At 34.7% G+C, this 20,439-nt stretch overlaps 1 protein-coding gene across 2 annotated transcripts in view; it reads right to left on the bottom strand.

The window, feature by feature from the left end:
* Positions 1-20,439, bottom strand: part of IL1RAPL1 (interleukin 1 receptor accessory protein like 1) — a 682,566-nt gene that overhangs the window by 392,492 nt on the left and 269,635 nt on the right. The window lies entirely within an intron of this gene.

Raw genomic sequence — 20,439 nt, 5'->3', positions numbered from 1 at the left:
CTGCAAGGCAATAAAGAATAATCAGAACAGAATTTCCCAGTTTCCTTTCATATTTCTAGTTCTTTGAAACAGAGTAATTTAGATTTGTTGGGGTTTTTTTGTTATGGCTTTTTTTTTTTTTTTTTTTTATATGCCTTTATAATATCTGGAGGTTTCCAGCAACTGAAAATCAGAATAAAACGAACATTTTTCTAAATTTTGTGGAAGTTCAGCTTTGCACAGTTTTATATAAGTATGGGAAAATTTTTTAAAAATCGCTTTAAACTTTACTCTGGCATTTTTCTTTTCTAAAAAAACCCACTTGTGTGAACTCATGTCCATATGTCTAAAATCTTGATGTATGCATAAGCATTATGATGGATTAAGGCTGTGATTAATTAAAGCTGCAGGTTTAACTAATCATCTCAAAATTTAATTTTCTTCAAAATCCCTCAAACTTTAATATTAATATTGGAAAGAAAAGTAGAAGCAGCATCTTTTTGCTCATTTCCCAGTCAGCCAGAATGAGGACCTGTTATCAGCACTTTTCAGGCAGGGAAACTTGATGAAATGGAGAGAGTTTGGAGCAATTAGAAAAGCAAGTCAGTCAGATTTTTTTAGAGAAGTCCACAGAGGTTCTGTTAGCCGAAGATACAAAGAGGCAGATAAAGTGGGCTGTCTCTGTCCCTTAGGGCTCTTGGGGAAATGCCTTATTCTTCATTCATGGAAGCAGCAACATTCCCTCACCTGCCTGTGGCCAACGGTGGTCAGCCTGAGCCTCGATGGTCAGGTGGGCAAGGTTCTTGAAAGAGAATTTGGAACAGTTCAGCTCCTCAGAATAAGAGAAAAAATAATATCTCTAGAAATGACATTTGACATGCACAAGAGTTTGAAAGCAATGCAAAGCTTCCTTGTATGTTTTTTTTATGTCAAATGTATGTTTGTATTCTATGCCATATTCTATATGCATTAAAATGATAGCCAGCATTTTGATAGGTCAGTGATCATTACAATAATGGAATATTGCGAGGAGTTATATTTCTTTTATAAATGAAGACAAAAAATTGCATAAAACAATAAATCCAATTTTGCATTGGATTTAATGAAAGTTTTAATTGTATAGAAATAAAAGGTACTCATTTGTCTTAGTTTTGAAGACGATTTATACAAATCAAAAATTGTGTGAGCTTTCCAGCTAACATGAAAAATAAATGAAAGCAGACTTAGTGACAATCTAGCATAGTAATATAAGGATTAGTAGGATAAACTAGAACTGTTTTTTCAACCTAATAAGGTAGTTGCAAGATCAAAGTAGTTCTAGAGAGAAATATTTTTGACCTGAAATTTTAGTTAGCTTTGATTAGTTCAGAAGAAAACGTTTCTATTTTTGATATGCAGAAAATGAAAACAGAGAATGTACTGACACTAAAGAAAAAATAGCCCATTTGGTTTCTGCTGCATTCTTTACTTTCTGAACCCAACATGACTATAATTTAGGTGTCAAGCAAAATTATGTTAGACAGGTTTTCCTTGTCCTTGTTGGTTCACATCACAACATTGGCATGTTTTTACAGTTCAGCTGGAAAGAAACAAGAGATTTGAACTAAAGGACTCAGGTTTGAAATGACAGTAGCAGAAGTCTTCTTCTTCTGTTACTGTCATTTCAAGCAGTATTTTTCTGCACCATACTTATCTATAAGTACCTCACATGAATAACTATGGACAAAGGGCTAGTTCAGAGTGACAAATAATTACATCCTGAGCCCTTGAATGAGAGGAAAAAATATGACTTAAGTACATAATTTGACCCCATAGCAAAGCCAAGGTTTTTCATTCTCCCCCCTCCTTCCCATCCCAGAGCTCTGTAGCAGAAAGCACACAGTGCTTGGCAGGGGCTCAATACAACATATTGTTTCTCATCCCACCTCCAAGATGGATTGAAAGAAGGTTTTCTGTTTTAGACATTCATAGAGTAGCTGTGAGGAAAGATTCATCTTAAATCTGCAAAATCTGAGAAAATCTGACTTATACAAGCCTTATAGCTTGTTTTACCCATTTCAATATCAACAGTATAAGTTTTAAAACCAAAAAGTTTTGCATTCTATATCAAAGATTATTCTTTTTTCTAAATCCCTGATAAGACAGTGACACTGAACCGCACATTTTGCGATGAAAATGCTTTAGAAAGTATTTCTCTTTCCAGTTGCTATGATCACAGAATCATTGTGGTTGGAAGGGAGCTCTGGAGATCACCCAGCCCAAGCCCCAGCCAAGGCAGGGTCACCTGGAGCAGTGACACAGGAACATCCAGGTGGGTTTTGAATGGCTGAGAGAGGGAGGCTCCACAACCTCCCTGGGCAGCAGTTCCAGTGCTCTGCCACCCTCAAAGTAAAGAAGTTCTTCCTCTGCTGAGGTGGAATTTCTTGTGGTTCAGTTCACGGCCATTATTCCTTGACTTTCTGCTTTTATTATGGGAAATTTATTCTCTGTCCTTCTATTTTGTCTTTCTTCTTTCTAATGAAAAATAGTACCTTCCCAAACTTTATTTAATATCTTCTTTTCTTCCTAATAATTTTATTGTGATTCTCTGATTTTTCTACACATTTTGAAAGATCTAATTATTCCAAAACACTTGAAGTGTGGATTATGAGAACTACTGATTTATTGTTTATTACCTCCACATCCCCAGATGATCTTTATGTCACTCATGTAGTCTATCTTGGGACAACTGCAATATCAATTAATTTATTTTAGCATCATGGAGTTTCTTTCTCTATCATCTAAATAGACCCTATATGACAGGGGAATTTTCTGTATTTGGTTCACAGATTATACACTTCCAAAAATTATTATTAAAATGGAACAGAAACATTTTAAGTCTATGTTTATTAAGAAGAAACTGAAATTATATTACAGGAAGGAAAGAATAGATTTGCACTGAAACATCATATTTGAAAGACACCAGAGGGATTTGGAGCTACATAGAAGTTGATGTGGATGATATAGAGATAAGTATTGGAGATGGAAATAAAAGTTCTAACTGAACTATTTGAAATATTTTTTTTGTTTGTTGCTATTTTTTAACTTGAAAAGAGATATCTTTAAGTTCTAATACAAAATTGTGTAATGTCTTTATTCTTCTATACTTTTCATCTGCCAGAAATTATGTTTTTCTTCAGCATTGCCAATGATTTCATAATTCTAAGTCCTTACACGGGAGGATCTGTGCATTAAAGATATGTTGTTGGGAAGGGTGTGGATACAATTGTGATTCAGACAAGACCTGAGGGGGAGGTATAAAGGAAGCTGCTGCTCCAAGAGAAGTTCTGAGCTGTTACACCTCTTAGACAAGTCTATAGGCCATGATTCTTCCATTTTCCCCCAGATTTAAATTATGATGTGCAAATTTGGATTCATCTGAACCACGTGTAAGGTGTGTTAAAGCCAAGCATTCCCTGTGTGTGCACACTCTAGAGGAGACCTCTGAGGGCTCATGCCCGGGGTACAGAGCTCAGTTGCAATCTAGCCCCTTGAATGCATCAGAAAGAGTGAACCAGAGCCAAAAACCTTTGCTTCTAGTTCTTTTAATAAGCATCTTTCTGTGGCTTAATACATAGGCTTTTGCACGTATTTTAACATTCTGATATTTATTTTCCCTATCTGTAACACAGAGGTAGCAGCAGATGTACCATAGTCTGAATGCAAAACAAATTCTTCTGAAGAACTTTTTGAGATCCTGAGTTAGAAGGAATATTGTAAATGCTAAACATCATTATAATTATACATACTAATATATCTCTTTGTCACTAACAAATTACCTTAATAGAGTAGAATTTTCTTAATTGCAATATACCCCTGTGGAATCAGGAATGTGCTAGATGACCAATTGTCCTAATTATTTAAGATCCTGAGAAATATATCACACTAAGAGATTTTTTAAATTACTATAAAAACAGGCTTAGGTGATGGAACAAATCTCTCCCTATGTACATGCTTGAGAACACCATAAAAAAAAAAATCACACCTAAAAGTGAAGTTAGAAATAGCAATGCATTATGAAACTCTAAATGTTTTATTCAATGATCTTGACAGGATGGGAAAAAGCTGAAGTAAAATAAGAGGCCAACAAAGGAAACAAATGTATCTGTGTAGAAAGTTGTTCCTGTTTAACCTCAGTGAATTAAATTTTGCTAGGTCAACTGTTCTGCCATTTAATCAGACCAACCACCACCTTCATCCACAGTTTAAAATATCCACTGCATTGTTACTTCATTTTACTTCTTTACTTTCACTTATTTCTTCTGAGTGTTTTGTCTGGACTGGGAGCTGTTCCATTTAGATATCTTTAAAGCACTGGCCATTGCAAAGCCCTGGTATATTATGTATAAGCATATACACAGATAAAAATAATGCTGGACTACCTAAATCTCTTCTTAGTAGTTCCCTTTATTAGAGTATTGCATCACCTTCATTATTTTAAACCAAAGGACCCAGATATTAATCTGAATAAAAGTAATACCATTTTGTATTATTACCATCTTACTTCTACTATACTGGTAGCATTCTCCATGGCTCCCTCATTTCTCCCTCCCTCTCTCCCTCCCATTATTATTATTATTATTATTATTATCATCATTATCATTAGAATCATTACTTCTACTACTACTGCTACTGCTAGTACTACTACAGACACTAATTTTAAAGCAAGGAAACACATTTGTTTGTTGTACCCTAAATTGGACAAATTCCTAAATTCTACTTGGCATGACCTGATCCCTTCATAGCACCTTGGATAAGTGCTCCCTTACGAGTTGCAGACAGCAGTATAATCCAGAAGTGAAGGCGTGGATATGACTGTTATAAATAATTCAAAAATTATCATTTCACTAAGAATTAAGAAGCATCTATGTTAACAAAAAAAAAAAGCAAGTTAAAACCCATTAGGCCCCACACAAGCTACACAGTATCACAAACTCCTTCCCATCCCACTTTACACCTTAAGGATGACTTTCAAAGAAAGTAGGCAAGGGCTCATCTAGGCATGAGGCTTCATTGCTCAGTGATGGGACTCTCCTTTCAAACACAGGACATGGTGTCATTAATTCTTATTTCCCCTTTAAGAGTCATGCTGCAGTCTTGGTCACAAATTTGCACAATGTGTTATGGTACCTGCTGTCACAGATTAAAAAGGGAATAACATTATGAAAATTGAAAAAAAAAAAACAAACCAGTGGCAATCACATATGTCCATGAGCTCCACAATCTAATTTTTTAAGCTCCCAGTTTATAGGGGACCAACCCAGCAGCCTGAGGTGAACATAAAGTGCAATAAAATATTCAGGAGTCACACTTGCCCCTGTGATGAGAAGAAAACTACCCTGGCAGATTCTTAAGCCAGCAGTTTCCCCAAAGGGGAAATCCTTTTCCGAGACATTTGATTTTTCCTGTGTCAGAGGAAGTTCAAAATGAACATTGGGAAAAGGTTTTTCACTGGAACAGAGTCCTCAGGGAAGTGGTCATGGCACCAAGCCTGGTACAGTTCAAGGAATGTCTAGACCCTTTGTCATATGGTTTAGTTTTAAGTAGTCCTGATGATCCTTATGGGTTCCTTCCAACTTGAGATATTCTAAGATTCTACAAAATCATGTGATTTCAGTCACACTAGAGAGAAATTACACCCCTTTTCCTGGCTTTAAAAATACATTACTTTTGAGCCCATGGGTATAAAATGAGCTGTTTATGTGTCGGTGGTTTGTTTGAGAAAAAGAATGCCAAATGCCTGCAAAGAAAATTTTCACTTTCCTTCCATCAGACATTTGCTGTTGCTTACCAGCCACATAAAGCAAGCAAACCCAGTACCAGCATATCTCTGGCAACTGGGAATATAGACTTTAATGCTAGTTAGTTACAAAAAAAGACAAATCATTTCTGATGTGCATAGAAAGTATATCATGATTCCTTCAATCTAAAAAAAAAACCCACAAGAATTGTGAACATGAACAAGCCTAAAAAATCACCTGTTATCTCTAGAATACAAGAACAAGAATCCCTGGAGCTACATGCAAGCCACTTGCACATTATCTACCTGTAGACCTTTTCTTCCTCCACATATCATTTATTACATTCTTTTTCTTCTTGTAATTTTGAATTTGAACTCAATACCTCTCATTTTGCCTAAAGCTTATATTAAGGATTAAGTGGATCTTTCAAAATGTTGCACAAAATAATTGCTTTTCATTAGGAAGTATCTGGTGAATTGGCTAGTTATATTTCTTCAATTCCAAACATTAGCTAAAATATGCAACTAGTTGGTTAATTCCAATCTACTATTTCATACAGTTAATGAATTATTCATAGGTTCATGCAGCTGCTGAAGTACTGCAAAAGCTTAAATTTAGCACTCAGATGGCACACGTGGCAACTTGGCAATTATTATTTTTTGGAATATGACTTTAATTTAAATTCATATGTGATTGATGTGATATGACACGCTGAGACTACAACAGATAGTTTAATCAACAAATGGTCCTTATGAATAATGTTGATGGTAAAAGTTCTACTCAATTTCATGTCACTTTCCTTACCCTTAAAATGAATTTCAATTCTTGTTAAGCTCTTTATATTCAATGTGTTTTCTTTCATTAGAAATACTGAAGGAGGACAGACAAAAATGCAAATAGGAAACAGATTATGATAATATTTAATAATTTCCATAAGTTTCATTTCCATTTCTACTTATTTATCTTTACTATCTTGGACTTGATCCAACATATTCCGCCAACAATACAAGTAAAGATTTATGTCAGAACAATGATCTATCAATATATAAAAAAATGGAAAAGTGTTGTCCTAATTGGCATGAATATTATTTATAAGAAGAAATTCTAATGACAGTTAATAAAGTTTCTTAATTCATAATTATTGAAATATTATGAAATGGTATAGCAATTGTTTGCATGACACTTGAGAGGGCTTTCCTTTAAAAAACTATAGCAGCAAGAAACCAATTTTTAATAAGCTAGATACATCCATGGAAGCATGGAAGTGTCAAATATCTTTCACAATAAATTTTATAAACTTTTATTTTGTAACAACTAAAATTCAAGCAGCTATTTTTTTGAAAAGTAGAGAAGAAAATAAAGGCAGGATTACGGGTATTAGCTTGGTCTAGAAAAGATAGATGTATGATCTTCACATATTCAGGTTGCTGGAGAGGCAAAATGTTGCCTCCAGCATAAATGTTATGCTGCCATTCATAACTCAGTAAATAACTGTCAATCCTCAAAAACATGGCTCCAAAAATGAAGATGAATACAGGAAAAAAAAATCACAGAACGTGATTTCCAAGCATTATTACTATGGTTTTGCTCCTGTGTGAAGACTTTGGGTAAAACACACAACGAGGTTTACTTTGCCCCTGGATTACACCCTGAACATGTTCCCGTTCCTCCTGAACCACGTTTCCCCAAGTGGGAAGGGAGCTTCCCACAAGCACACATCTGTACCTCCTTCCAAACCCTGCTGCAGCTAGCAGCTTGTAGTCCTGCTTGCTGAAGGTACTGGATGCACTTCCAGTATCTTTATTTCTGTTATCCCCATCCCATTGTGCACTGAGGCATGGGACCTTTTCCTAAGAATGAGAACTAGGATCCAAATATGTGCTTCTTTTGTTGCTTTATGTTCCAAGTCTCCTATTAAAAGCCACCTTATGACGTTTCCAACATTACTGGAGAATAACACAGATCACCTTCTGAAAAGATAAAAGGAACTAATGGGATTTAAGGACATTGCAGTGAAGATAAAATCATTGCTGAGCATGGAGAAAGGCTGCCAGTCTTTTAGGTATTATTTCTTTCAGTAAATGACTAGGAAAATATTTTTAGTTAGTCATCTCATTGTTCTGTTCCTCTGTAAAATTTCACACTTCTAGGAAGATTCTACTCAAATCAGAGATGTTGACTGGGAAAAATATTTTGTGATCTTCCAAATAAATAAATTTGAAGAATAGAGAACATAATCTTTCATAAGCCCATCTTTCTTTCCTTGTTACAGGTCATCTAATATTTGCTCTTTTGGACGAGGCATTTAAAGCATGGATGCTCTTACATGCCTTAGAAAAAATTTCTTATTTGAGACATTGAAAAAATACATGCTGTTTAAATTGACTTGTTGAGAATTCACATATGAATAGAATGAATTAATGTTTTACATGGGGAGCACCTCTGAGACTCAGAAATTCCCCAAGTGCATGAGCAGATGGCACAATCTACACTTCAACATAGGGGCTGCATGCTCTGTTGAAAAAATTATGGTGAATTTGTTATGTTATATCCTTACTTCAACAAAAAGAAGAAAAAAACACCTTTTATACAGTATCATGAATTTGTTTAGTTGTGTGATAGAAAATACAAGAAAAAGAAAAGGAGAAAAGCAAACTATTTCAGAGGAAAATCTCAAAAAAAAAAAAAATTAATTGTTATGCAGAAATGTCTTGGATTTTTGTACCCTTTCTGTGGGGTTATTCTTCCCCCTTCACTGCCTCTATAGGTCTTAGAGTCTGCAGCATCACAGCCTCACAGTGGGACACTGTAGCATGTCATCAGCAATCCATGTCCTTCCCTCAGGTGCATCATGTTGATGTTGACACTTCTTACTCCTCATTTCAGGTCAAAAGTATATTTCTAAAACAGTTTGTCCCCTTTGGGTTTTTTTTGTTTGTTTGTTTGTTTGTTTTTGGTTTGGGGTTTTTGTTTGGTTTTGTTTTATTTTGTTTTGTCTTGTTGGTTTTTTTTGTGGTTTGGTTTGTATGGATTTTATTTTGTTGGGTTTTTGTGGTGGTTTATTTGTCTCTAATATATCTTAATTACCCAGATGTCAAACAAGCATCTTTCCTATCTCACATACTTGCTCTGTGTTCTCTTGTTACTTCTAAAAAACTGTTTTTACACAGCTGTGAAGGCAATATTTCTCTATCAATAGGTAATTGACCATTCAAGAGTTTTTATAGCCCTGGGGGTCCTCGTATCACCAGGTGCCAGCCGGTGTCATCATGATGGGTGTCATCATCCCATCCCTGTATGTTCTCTACACTTCATGATCTTTCCCCACATTTAAGGGCTCTGCTTCACTCTCAGTCATTTATTCCATTACTCTTCATTATTATTGTATAGACATAAATAGTTCATTCTACACAAAACAATTACATAGAAGTCCTACCTACACAAAAATTATGGTTACACTACTTGGTTACACAAAGCTCAGCAAAAGTAAAACAAATTAGGAAATAGCCATTAGAAAATATTTCATTAGAATATTGCTTTTACAGTGGAGCATTGTGAAACATATCTGTGAGCAGGCCAAGAGAAGTCCTGACAAAGCCTAAACACTCCTGAGGATTTGCAGAGCTACTGTGAAGCTTGAAATCTATCATTAGCAAGGTCAAGAATGCATTTATTGGGTTACAGGGCTTGATGCTTGGATTGTCTCATAAACATCCAGATTAGCAGGAGTTGTCTAGAAATAAAGAATGGATTTTTGCAGAATAATATAAATACATATTAATTAATTTGACAATGCAATGGAGTAATACACAACAAAGTTACTGGAGGTTTACAATTTATGATACACTACTGAAGAAAGAGAGAAAACTGAATGGCTTATATAAAACATAAACTGAACAATCATAAATAAGTATTTTTGCTGTAGAAAATTATTTTGATTTAGGGCCAAGCTTTGTCCTTAGTTACATATGCACGGCTGCTATTGATGCCCATTGTAGTTATGGTGGTGTGTATCCCAGTAAAGGATCTGTTTATGAATAGGGATGGAAATTGTATTACTATTATTTGCTTTCAAGAAATAAAAGGACTCTGGAATCTCATATTTTTCATATATATAAGAAAAGGAATTTATTGATAAGGCTAAAAAAATCAATTGGAACAGACTCTATCATCTTTGTGGAGTAGTACCTATTTAGCTATCTGATAAAAAAGCTTCCTGATTCAGTAGTATTATATCCTATATAGGAAGTATTCGACATGAATAAGAGAAAAAAAAAATTCTTAGAAGCCATAAAGATTTCTTAAAGTTCAAGATAAAATATGCTACAGATAAAGCAGAATATTTTGAGAGAAACCCTTTTTATGAATGACTTTCTTTTCATAAATGTAGGTTCTATTATTTTAGAATCAGGTAGCAATCCCATCAATTTAAAGAATTTGAAACTTGAAGCAAAATCACTTTGCCACCCTCATTATGAAAAATTGGCAGCACACGAGTGAGATTTATATTGAAAAACTATTCATCAGAAACTAAGATGACCAAAAAACACAAAATACAAAAAAAACCCACCCAAAAAACAAAATACGAAAAGCACAAATAACTCAAAAGAGCTTTCAATTAACTCCACATCAACTTTTTGTGACGTGCTTTCTAGATTATAAATAATACCACATATATATTCCTCTTTGTTGGTATCACTGCAATGCATTGTAGTAAAAGCAGTTTAATAAGAACCAATGAAATACTATTTTTTTAAATATAGAAAATATTTTATACTTCACGGATCACAACCTAAATCATTCGAATCTAAGCATTTTAGAAAACACCATCACAATTTTGCTGATTATGCAAACTTTAGGCAAAACAGCAATTTATTTCAGTCACTGACCATGAAGTTGCCTACAGAACTACATATTTCAAGAGTTTTAAAGTGCAATTTGTGCTTTATTACCTTCCTAAAATATACCTACTCTTATTTAATATACACTTTTGACATGGAAACATGAGCCTCCAAATTCACTGTAAATATTCCAATAAGATTGAGATGGTAAATGTGGAAAGGTACTGAGATTCAGGTGAACATATTGTCCTTATCCTTCTCCTGTGTAGTAAATACTAATTGTCTAATATTTTTTTGTGATCATTATTAAAAAATAGATATATATTTTTAATTTCTTTTTAAGGGCGCCAAGAGAATTAAAAGGACCTCTCTGTATTCTCGGTGTAGAAAAATGCAGCATTGTCACATGAAAACAGGCAGGCTGCTGCCCTCTCCCTTCAGTTTCATAGTATTATGACAGAAGTGAATGTAGAACTGTTTTCTGCTCTTTGCCTGGCTCTTTGTTGCAATCTCAAGTTGTTTTTACCTCTTGTCTATCTGAGTGGGAATTTATTTTAACAGCAGTGTCAAATGGGTAGAAATGAAGCAGGACTTCGGGGCTGATACCAGTGAAGACAGAAGGAGCAACAGGATTTCAATAGCAGCACTGAGTTATTGCAGCAACTCACTTTCTGGAGCTAAATTCTTAGTCAGCAACATGTCTTGGTTGACATGAAATTTGATGGAAATAAAAAAAAAAAAAGCTTATGATTAGTTGTCAAGCTGACTGACACAGCTCATTCCAGAACTATTGGCTTTATGATGAAAAGGAAAATGAAAAAATAAAAGAAGAAAAGAAAGAAAAGAAAAAGAAAAGAGAAAAGAAAAAGAAAAGATAAAAGAAAAGAAAAGAAAAGAAAAGAAAAGAAAAGAAAAGAAAAGAAAAGAAAAGAAAAGAAAAGAAAAGAAAAGAAAAGAAAAGAAAAGAAAAGAAAAGAAAAGAAAAGAAAAGAAAAGAAAAGAAAAGAAAAGAAAAGAAAAGGAGTTTAAAGCAGTGTCACAGTGAAAGGGGGATAAAAAGACCAGTCAAAACATGCTTGCCTTGTTATTATGAAAAGGTTTCTATGGGAATGCCTTGACCTGCAGCCCTAGGAGAGACAGTGCAAAACCAAGGACAGGTCACTCCATTGCACACCCAGCCATGCTTTAGTTTGTTTCCTCTGTTTGCAGACACACTTTCACACAGGCACAACCTAAATATTTTGGAATAAAAGTTCTAATTTCAGTAAGTCCCTCAGAAGAAGTTTGTGTCAGCCAGAGCTGGTATAGTCTTTTAAGTCATTACATCCACTAATTAACAGATTTGGGGATTCAGCAGTTATATTTTAATTTGTTTCAGCCATCTAGATAGAAGTACGATATATCCTATTTTGGAGGAAATAAAAAAAATCTGTGGCCAGCTATACCTAGATATCTACATTAAAAACCAATTATAAGAAAAAAAACCAAAAAACACAGAAACACCCCACCCCAATATAAAACCCAAATAAAAAACAACAACAAAAACAAAATAAAAACAAAACAAAAAAAACACACAACAACAACTAAAAAAAAACAAAACCAAACCAAACCAAACCAAACCAAACCAAACCAAAACAAAAAAACAAACAAAAAACCAAACAAACAAAAAAAAACCGACTCCAACTAAGTTTCTGGCTTTACTATCACCCATGTTTAAAGCAAATAATTGTGTATATAACTTCAGAACTTGGAAGCTGCACAGCTCTCTACTGGCACGGCATTTTCAAAGCAATTAATTTGTTCTGGGTTCCACTATGCTGTGCCAAAATAATAGCATTACTCTTCCACGACCTACTTCTTCACGATGATGGGAATGTTTGCTGAACTATCTAGAGAACTTAAAAAAAATATATAATGATTGAGAAAACTTATTCTTTTGACTGAAAATTGAAATGGGATTTTTTAAAAGATAAGAGAAATTTACTACTCAGAATAAAGTCAGTGGGCTGCTTCTAAAATTCTCCTTAATATGAATTTGTCCTCTTACTCTCCTGAGATAGCTAAACATAGGAAAATCAAAACTCAGGTTTCTTGATGTTTAAGTTTGTTTGGTTTTTTAGCCTGACATACCTTCCTGTAGGTTTTCAAACAAATAATTTCTAACCTAATGTGTGATCTTTTATATACTTCTAATTCTTTAAAGCATTGACATTAATAAATTCACAATAGAAAATATTTAGATGTCATAAAATAAGCTGTTATTGCTGTCATCTCAAACAAAAAAAATCCCTGTATGCATTTCTAAAGCTCAAAAGCTAAAGCTCCAAAATTACATTATATTCCCTTGTTTAGAAAATTGAACAGATATATATCAAGATGAGTGTCCTTTGGGAAAATTGTTTATTTCTCTGATCCTAATATGATAAGGCAATGTAAAAGATCAAACAGGTATTATTAAATATTCATGGTAGCTGATTATGGCGGTCGGGGGGGGGTGTGCTATTAAGGGTTAAGAACAGAAAATTGTGCCAGGAAATCTTATGCTCTGAAGAGAGATGTGTCATTCTCTTAAACAGTAGAGAATAATCAGGCTAACATCCCACTTGGTAATAAACCACTTACAGATGTCAGTAAATATATTTATCTTGTTAGGGAAATTGCCTTGAACAACTGTGATCCTGAAGTACAGAGAACAATATCCCTGGACTCAGCTGTTTTTAGTAATCCAGGAACCCTCTACACACCAGCACATCTAAGTGAAGAGTGAGTAAGGACATATTGGACACACTTGTTGTGTATTTAGTAGCATAACTTTATCAGAAAGATACTGAAGGATAAACAACAGCTGCTGTTTTTGGAGATGGAAACTCCAATGCCCTAAGCTACAGACATAGAAATATGTGGCAGCATTCTGTCCTTCTCCCATTTGCACCCAGAAAACAGTCTCTATGTCTATCCTTTCATGATTTGTATCAATAAGCATAGAAGCACATGCTATTTAAGTATATATAAAGGCTGTATGGACCAATCTCAATCAAAATGCAAGATCTCAAAAAATGGCACTGAAAATTCAAGTATGGGTGTAGTTTGATAATATCCTTGAGGTTTTTTTCTGCCCTTAAAAACATCTCTTAGGGAAAAAAAAAATTATATCAAACCAGAAATATACTAAGTTCTTCTCCATACATTAAATAGTCAGAAAGGTATGACAATGAGGAAATTATTATTTAACCAAAACAGAAAAATCTTGCTCTGAGAAAAAACAAAGGAAAAAGAGAAACAATGTTTCCAAGCCAATGCGTTGCACGAGTTGGAAAAAAGTAGAGTTCTTTACAAAGGTTTGTACATAAAAAAATGATAAATATGCAATTCTGCAAATTTTTGTAAATTTCCCATAAAAGATTGGCAAAATTCCTTTGATAGTGAAGAATGAGCATCAGAAAACTAGTTTTAGTTTTTTTGTTTTAGTTTTGTTTTTTTTTTTTTTTAGATTTGAACAGCTAATCACTACAATGATACCAATATTAATATACAGTCAGGCTGACTTTCTGCCTTGGAAAGACAAGACAGAGCTAAGATGTATCTCAACCGCCATATAAATACATAAAACCAATCCAGGTCTTTATGGTATTAAGGAACAATGATCTCAGAGGACCTTACAGTGCAAAAAAAAAAGCTTATCAATGTTTAACGGGCCTCAGTACAATATTTAATATATGATTAGAGAAAACAGGAATACACATCACAAGATCCTTGGGGTTTCCGGCCACCAACAGCTAAATTTGTTTGTAATTGGTGCATATGGAACAAAACAGAAACATAAATCATGTTTATTCTGCTTCTGTTTGCTTCTCTTTTGTTTAACCAAAAAGCTAATTTTACCCAAAAGGGTTTTCAGGCAAGAGTGGACAGTGGTAGAACAGCTGATCAGTTTTTGTTTTAGACAAAAGATGTAGCTTTAAGATTTGTCATTTTTCAGGCTCAGTTTCAAAGTAGCATTTATTGAAGGCTCTCTTTAACAAGGGTATTTCAGTATAGCTGTATTGCTATACAATATATTTTACCTTTGACCACTAACAATACATTTTAAAAGGATATAGGAATCTTGAAAATACTAATAAAGCTGAATGAAGCTATTTTCTCTGAGATTGAAGTAAAGAAAGAAGGTTGTAAAGTAGTTTTTATTTGCAGCATTTTCTAAATATTCTATGCTATGTTATCCTTCTCTTAGCTGTGCCAAAACTAGGTTTTATTTCTCCATTTGAAATGCAAAGTTATGTGTTTCTTTCATTAACTATAATAAGTCTATGTATATTTTTCTAAATGCTTGGTATTTGACACTCACAAAAGGATACAGTCCCAAAGTAAAAAGAGTTAAAAATGTAAAAAGGCTGAAATTACAGCAGAATTATTTCAAATTAAATTATATCTTCAGGGAAATATGATAATAAATTTCTGAACACATGAGAAAGAACTGAAGTTCCAGAAAATTTGCTGAATTCTCCTAATATGCATATCTTTTCTCTTCAGGCTTTATACACTTCCCACTTTTGGCAGGAGGCAAAAGTGCTGCCATTGCTGTAAAGGACATTTCCACAGTGTTTTAAACTTGACCCTAAGCAGGGAATTTTATAGATCACTTGAATTAAACCACCTAACTTTTTAGCCTAGTTTTGAAAGCTTTATCAACCTGTGATCTTTGGGTATAATTAGCTGAAACTCCAAGCTTTGGATCAATACTTTAAATTGACATGCCTTTGAGATTTGTTAAACCATTGTCTTAAAATACCATAAAATCTGTGAACTTCTTGGTGAATAATTTATCCAAAGTGACTTCAGTAAGTCACTCTATAACAAGTCTTATTGATCTTGATAGCACTGCATGAGGCATGACTTGGCTGAACTGATCTAAAGGATAACTCAGAAGCAGGAATGTTTCCTCTTCTCATTCTTCCCTATTTGAGAAAGAGATGATCCTTGCCAAAATTAGCTTTAATTTTTGATAGCAGTATTTTCAAATATTCCATTTTGCATATTTTAAAACAGAAATTCAGTGTTAAAGGAAAAGCTAAAGGTTTATTTTACTACTGCAATAAAGCCGAGTGAAGGAATGTAGGGAATACATTACAAGACCTTATCCTTTATCTCTTCAAAGTTATGGTGAAGGATCAAACTTCAATCTACAGAAGAAAATAGACATTACATATAAAAGTATAAAAGAAGGCATTTACAATTAAAAAAGAATGCTATCATGATTATGTGGCTTTTTCCCCTAGGAACTTCAATAAATTTCCTTTATATAATTCAACATAATCCTTCATATAAACACACGAGTAGAGTGAAGAAGTCCAAGAGAAAGTATTTTAGTCATTTGAGATTGAGGGTAAAGGGAAGCAGTCAGCCAGAATACTTCTTAATGCCATATAGATGTAATCTTCTCTCATAAACTTTTGCAATTTTTCTTTTTCCAAACTCACAATCCAATCAAAAATGCAAACATAGGTTCCTTTCTTAAAGTTGGAAAAAAATAGCTTTTTGGGGTAAAGTTTGTTTGTGACCTACCTATGAATGAGGAAAGATTATTGGTCATAATGGCTGTCAATGTGATTCAAGTCTGGCACAAAAATTTGGGAATGCAGGAATATCTTTAATTCTAACTTTTTAAAAGGAAAAATCAAGAATGAGAACAGTGCCTGGAAAGGCATCCTCACATTCACTGCCATTCAAGAGAGTCATTACTTTTGAACTAGTTCTTGACCTGCTGGAAAGAAATGATGAGGGCTCAAACAAGCTGCATGAATTCCTCAGCATTGATACTGCTGGTGGCATGCACAGTTCTTGACTTTCTTCATTACTGCACTTGCATGCTGTGACAGAGATAGAAGTAATAATTAGGAACAACTGTTTTGATTTTCACACTTTTCAGATTTGCATGATACCTTGTCAAAATATAGAAACATACAAACACAGAAATATAGTATATTCATGCACAAGCACACACATGCAAACAAACACAAAAAATCCATCCATAATATGAAATAATGCCAAAACAAAATTCAATTACTGATGTACTGAATGTAGGTCACATTTTCAGTGTGCCTGCATTTCTTCCATATCAGAAAAAAAAAAGGCATTTTGCTGCACTTCTGAATACCTAAGAACCTCCACTGATCAGAAATCAGAGCCTGATAAACATTGCTGCACACAGTGTCATGGAAGTAGCTCATTATTTTTTCTTATATGAAGCCAGTACACTGCACTATTTATGCACATCCTTTATAACTGATCTTTAAGTTGACATTGCTGAATGGTATTTCTGAGGTTTCACCCAAAAATAATCCTATCAAACTACTTGGAAACACAATGATTATGCAGTCCCTGCAGGCTTTTCTCATTGCACAGACGATGACAAAGACCAATTTTTAGGCAGAAGGGAGGGAATGGAACTGAACTAGGGATTAGAGGAAAAGTGGAATTTTGAATATTTTATCTTTTGAAAATTTCTTTCAAACTTTGCAGAAAAAGTGCTGAGTGACTTTCACTTAATTTACAGGAAAATGCAAGACATGTAGGTACGATGTCCATGAAAATAGAGCTACATTACTACATTAGACTGTGCTGGTTTTAACTGATGCTTAATTTAATTACAAATTTTTAAAAACTGCAGTTACTCTGGGCAAAGATATTAATGAAATTTACAAGCTTGAGCCTTTTCCTTTCTTCTCTTTTCCTTTGTTCATTTTCTTCTTAGATCAGGAAGATAACAGCCTACAGGTGTTTTTAAGAACTTAAAGATACAAAAATTGATATTAGTGATTATACTACAGTGTCTGTACTTCTCTGTCTGCACACTTCCTGTGTGCAGAGCCACTGGAGCACTCCAGGGGAGGACTTGTAGATTGATTAATGAAACAGAAATAGTTATCAAATGGAAGAAGGATAATACTATGGCTGGGAGGCTAATGTATGGCTTGATAAGGCTGCACAACCAATGAGGAAAGATGGCTTGTGATATTTCCTTGTGACAAGGAGTGGGAAGGAGAGGGGTTCAGAGAAAGGAAAGAAGAAAGAACAGGAAGTGAAAAATCCTCTTTAAACTAAAGGACCAGACTGACACAAAAATAAATGGATGCAAGTAGCCAGGAAGACAGAAGTGTGATTTTATAGGGCAGGTGGACAACAAAAGTAAGGTGGACTTTTGCCAATTGCTAAAGGTGTGATATCCCAGAGTTCAAAAAAATTAGACTTGATTACCCTGAATGTCCTCTTGTTCTACAGAAGCATGATTAGCAGAGTGTGTCTTCTTTTAGATGCCAACAGAAACATAAATATTATCTGGTTAATGGTTGGACTCAATGACCTTTGAGACCTTTTCCAACCTTAAATATTCTGATTCTATTATTTTTTGATCTATATGATGATTCAAGTATGCTTGCAGATCCTTACTTATCAAGTATTTGTGAGGCATTACACTGGCAATTTCCCAATATATTTTGCTACCTCTAGTGGATGGATGCTATCTGGGTATAAGTCATGAGTACAAGAAAACACAATACACTGTGCACTTGGATAATACATGCCTATGAAATAACAGTTTCTGTGAAAAAAAACGGTTCATGTGAACATCAAGGGAGCAGGGCTTACTTGAAGCTTGGTACTAAAATATTTTCTGATGTATTATTAGCAGCATTTAAAGATGTACAAACACTTCCTTTTATGTCTGCCATCCCTTTCCTTTTTATCACCTTATGGTCTAACACATTGTCACCCCTAATGGAGAAATCTTTGCTAATGTTCGATTTCCAAGGGCACAACATGAACAAAAGTAATAAAAGTCATTCAAGAAGACAGCAGCTGAATTTTAGTCTAGTGCAAGAGCTCTAGCAGGTAGCATAATGAAGTTTAATTACTGAAACATCATTGCAATTCTTGAAGAACTGAGCAAAGTAAATGCAAAAGTCTTTTGAACTAAAAAATAGAGTGGCCACTAAGGACTGAAGAGGAAGACTAACATAAACTATAATAGCTTATCTCTTTATCATTTGACAATAATGTGCCTTTTAGATGACCATTTACTGAAAACTTCAGTACTGAAAACTGAAATTAGATTTATTGGAACAAAGTCCAACACAAAGCACATGAGCAATATTGTTCAAAATTTTCATAGTTTAAGATGAATGTCATGATCGCTTAAAAATTGTCAGGCTTTGGTTTATAAACATTACTTTTTTCATCAATACGAAGAAGAGTTTTCTCCAAAATAGATTAAATGGAAAAAAAAGCTAATGGAAACATTTTGATCTGATAGTCAAGATGGCAGGAAAGCTGTTTCTAATATAATGTCTGAATATAACTTTTTTCATAAGCAATGAATGTCAGTTCTACGACATCACACAGATTCTCCCTCAGGTAATTGTTCTAAGCCAATACTGTTCAACAATAAAATTAATGATCCAGATGATGGGATACAGCAAACCCTCAGTGATTTCACCGATGATACAAAACTTGATAGAGTGGCTGATGCACCAGATTGGTGTCCTATTATTCAGGAAGACCTCAAACGCTGGAGAAATGGACCAAAAGTTTTGGAGATCAACAAGGGTAAAGGCCATGACCTGACCATGGGGAGGAATAACCCAAGTACCAGTGTATGCCCCATCTGGAAAGCAGTTTGGCAGGGAATGTCCTGGGTGTCCTAGTGGACACAAAGTTGGACACCAGTCTGCAGTTTGCCTTTGCAGCCAAGAAGGCTAAATGCAACTTGGGATGCATTAGGGAAAAGTGTTGATAGCAGGTCAAGGGAAGTGATTCTTTTTCTCTGCTCTGGCAAGACAAATCTGAAGTGCTGGGTCCAGTACTGGGGTCCCCAGGATTGAAGGAGATGTGAACATACTGGAGTGAGTCCAATGAAGGGGTGCAAGGACTGCAGCATCTGGCATTAAAGAAGAGGCTGAAAGAACTGTGACTTGTCAGCCAGGAAAAGAGAATGCTCAGTGGGATCATACTCCCTGATGGGGGAGTAATGAGGACAAACTTTTCTCAGGCAGAGGGCACAAAATGAGACCTAAGTAAAGTCTTCTTTGAGAGGAGGAAGGTCACACCCAGAAAGGTGGTCTAGGGAAGCTATGGAGTCTGTATACTTAGAGATATTAAAAACCCAGCTGGACACACTCCTGGCTACCCTGCTCTTGCTAACACTGCTCTGAGTAGAGGCTTGAACCAGGTGATCTCCAGAGGTGCCTTCCTGCCCCAGACAGTGTGTGAGTTGGTATTTCTGTGTTTTAATGAACAAGTTATATGGCTCAAACTTCTTTTCCAAAGATCTAATTGTATTTCTAGATTGCAATCTTTTCTTTCATGTTTCCCTCTCATTAAACTTGACAGCATGACAGACGTTTTTATACTGTTGATAACAAATTTCTACCTACCTAATGCACACTGCATTGTGCAAGTCCAGAAAACCAACTCTGGTAAAAAGTGGCAGCTCCACAGCCACGAAACTCTTTATGTCCTCACTCATAAAATTTAATTCTGATGACTTATTGTCAAGAGGGACACAAAGTAAAAATTTTGGACTATCTTTTCTTTATGCCTGGCAGTGTGTGTGTACATAGGAGAGGGAGTGCTCCAGTTGGCTGTTAGGGAGATTTATATGAGCATGACTTGGATGCCTCTCAACAGATTTATTTGCCAGTGTAATATGGGTGCCCAATGAGTTACTGTCCAACTAATGAGTCATAAGACAAACTAAGGCTTTGGAAGAAGATTTGTTGTTTTAGAATTTTTTTTTGAATACCTAGAAAATTTTAAAATAAATTTTCCATAGATTCAGAGTTAGG

This window comes from Sturnus vulgaris, chromosome 2 (genome assembly GCF_052056855.1).
Source record: "Sturnus vulgaris isolate bStuVul1 chromosome 2, bStuVul1.hap1, whole genome shotgun sequence".
NCBI classification, from domain to species: domain Eukaryota; kingdom Metazoa; phylum Chordata; class Aves; order Passeriformes; family Sturnidae; genus Sturnus; species Sturnus vulgaris.
Note: the sequence above shows the minus strand (reverse complement) of the source record. Positions and strands in the feature narration are given on the sequence as shown.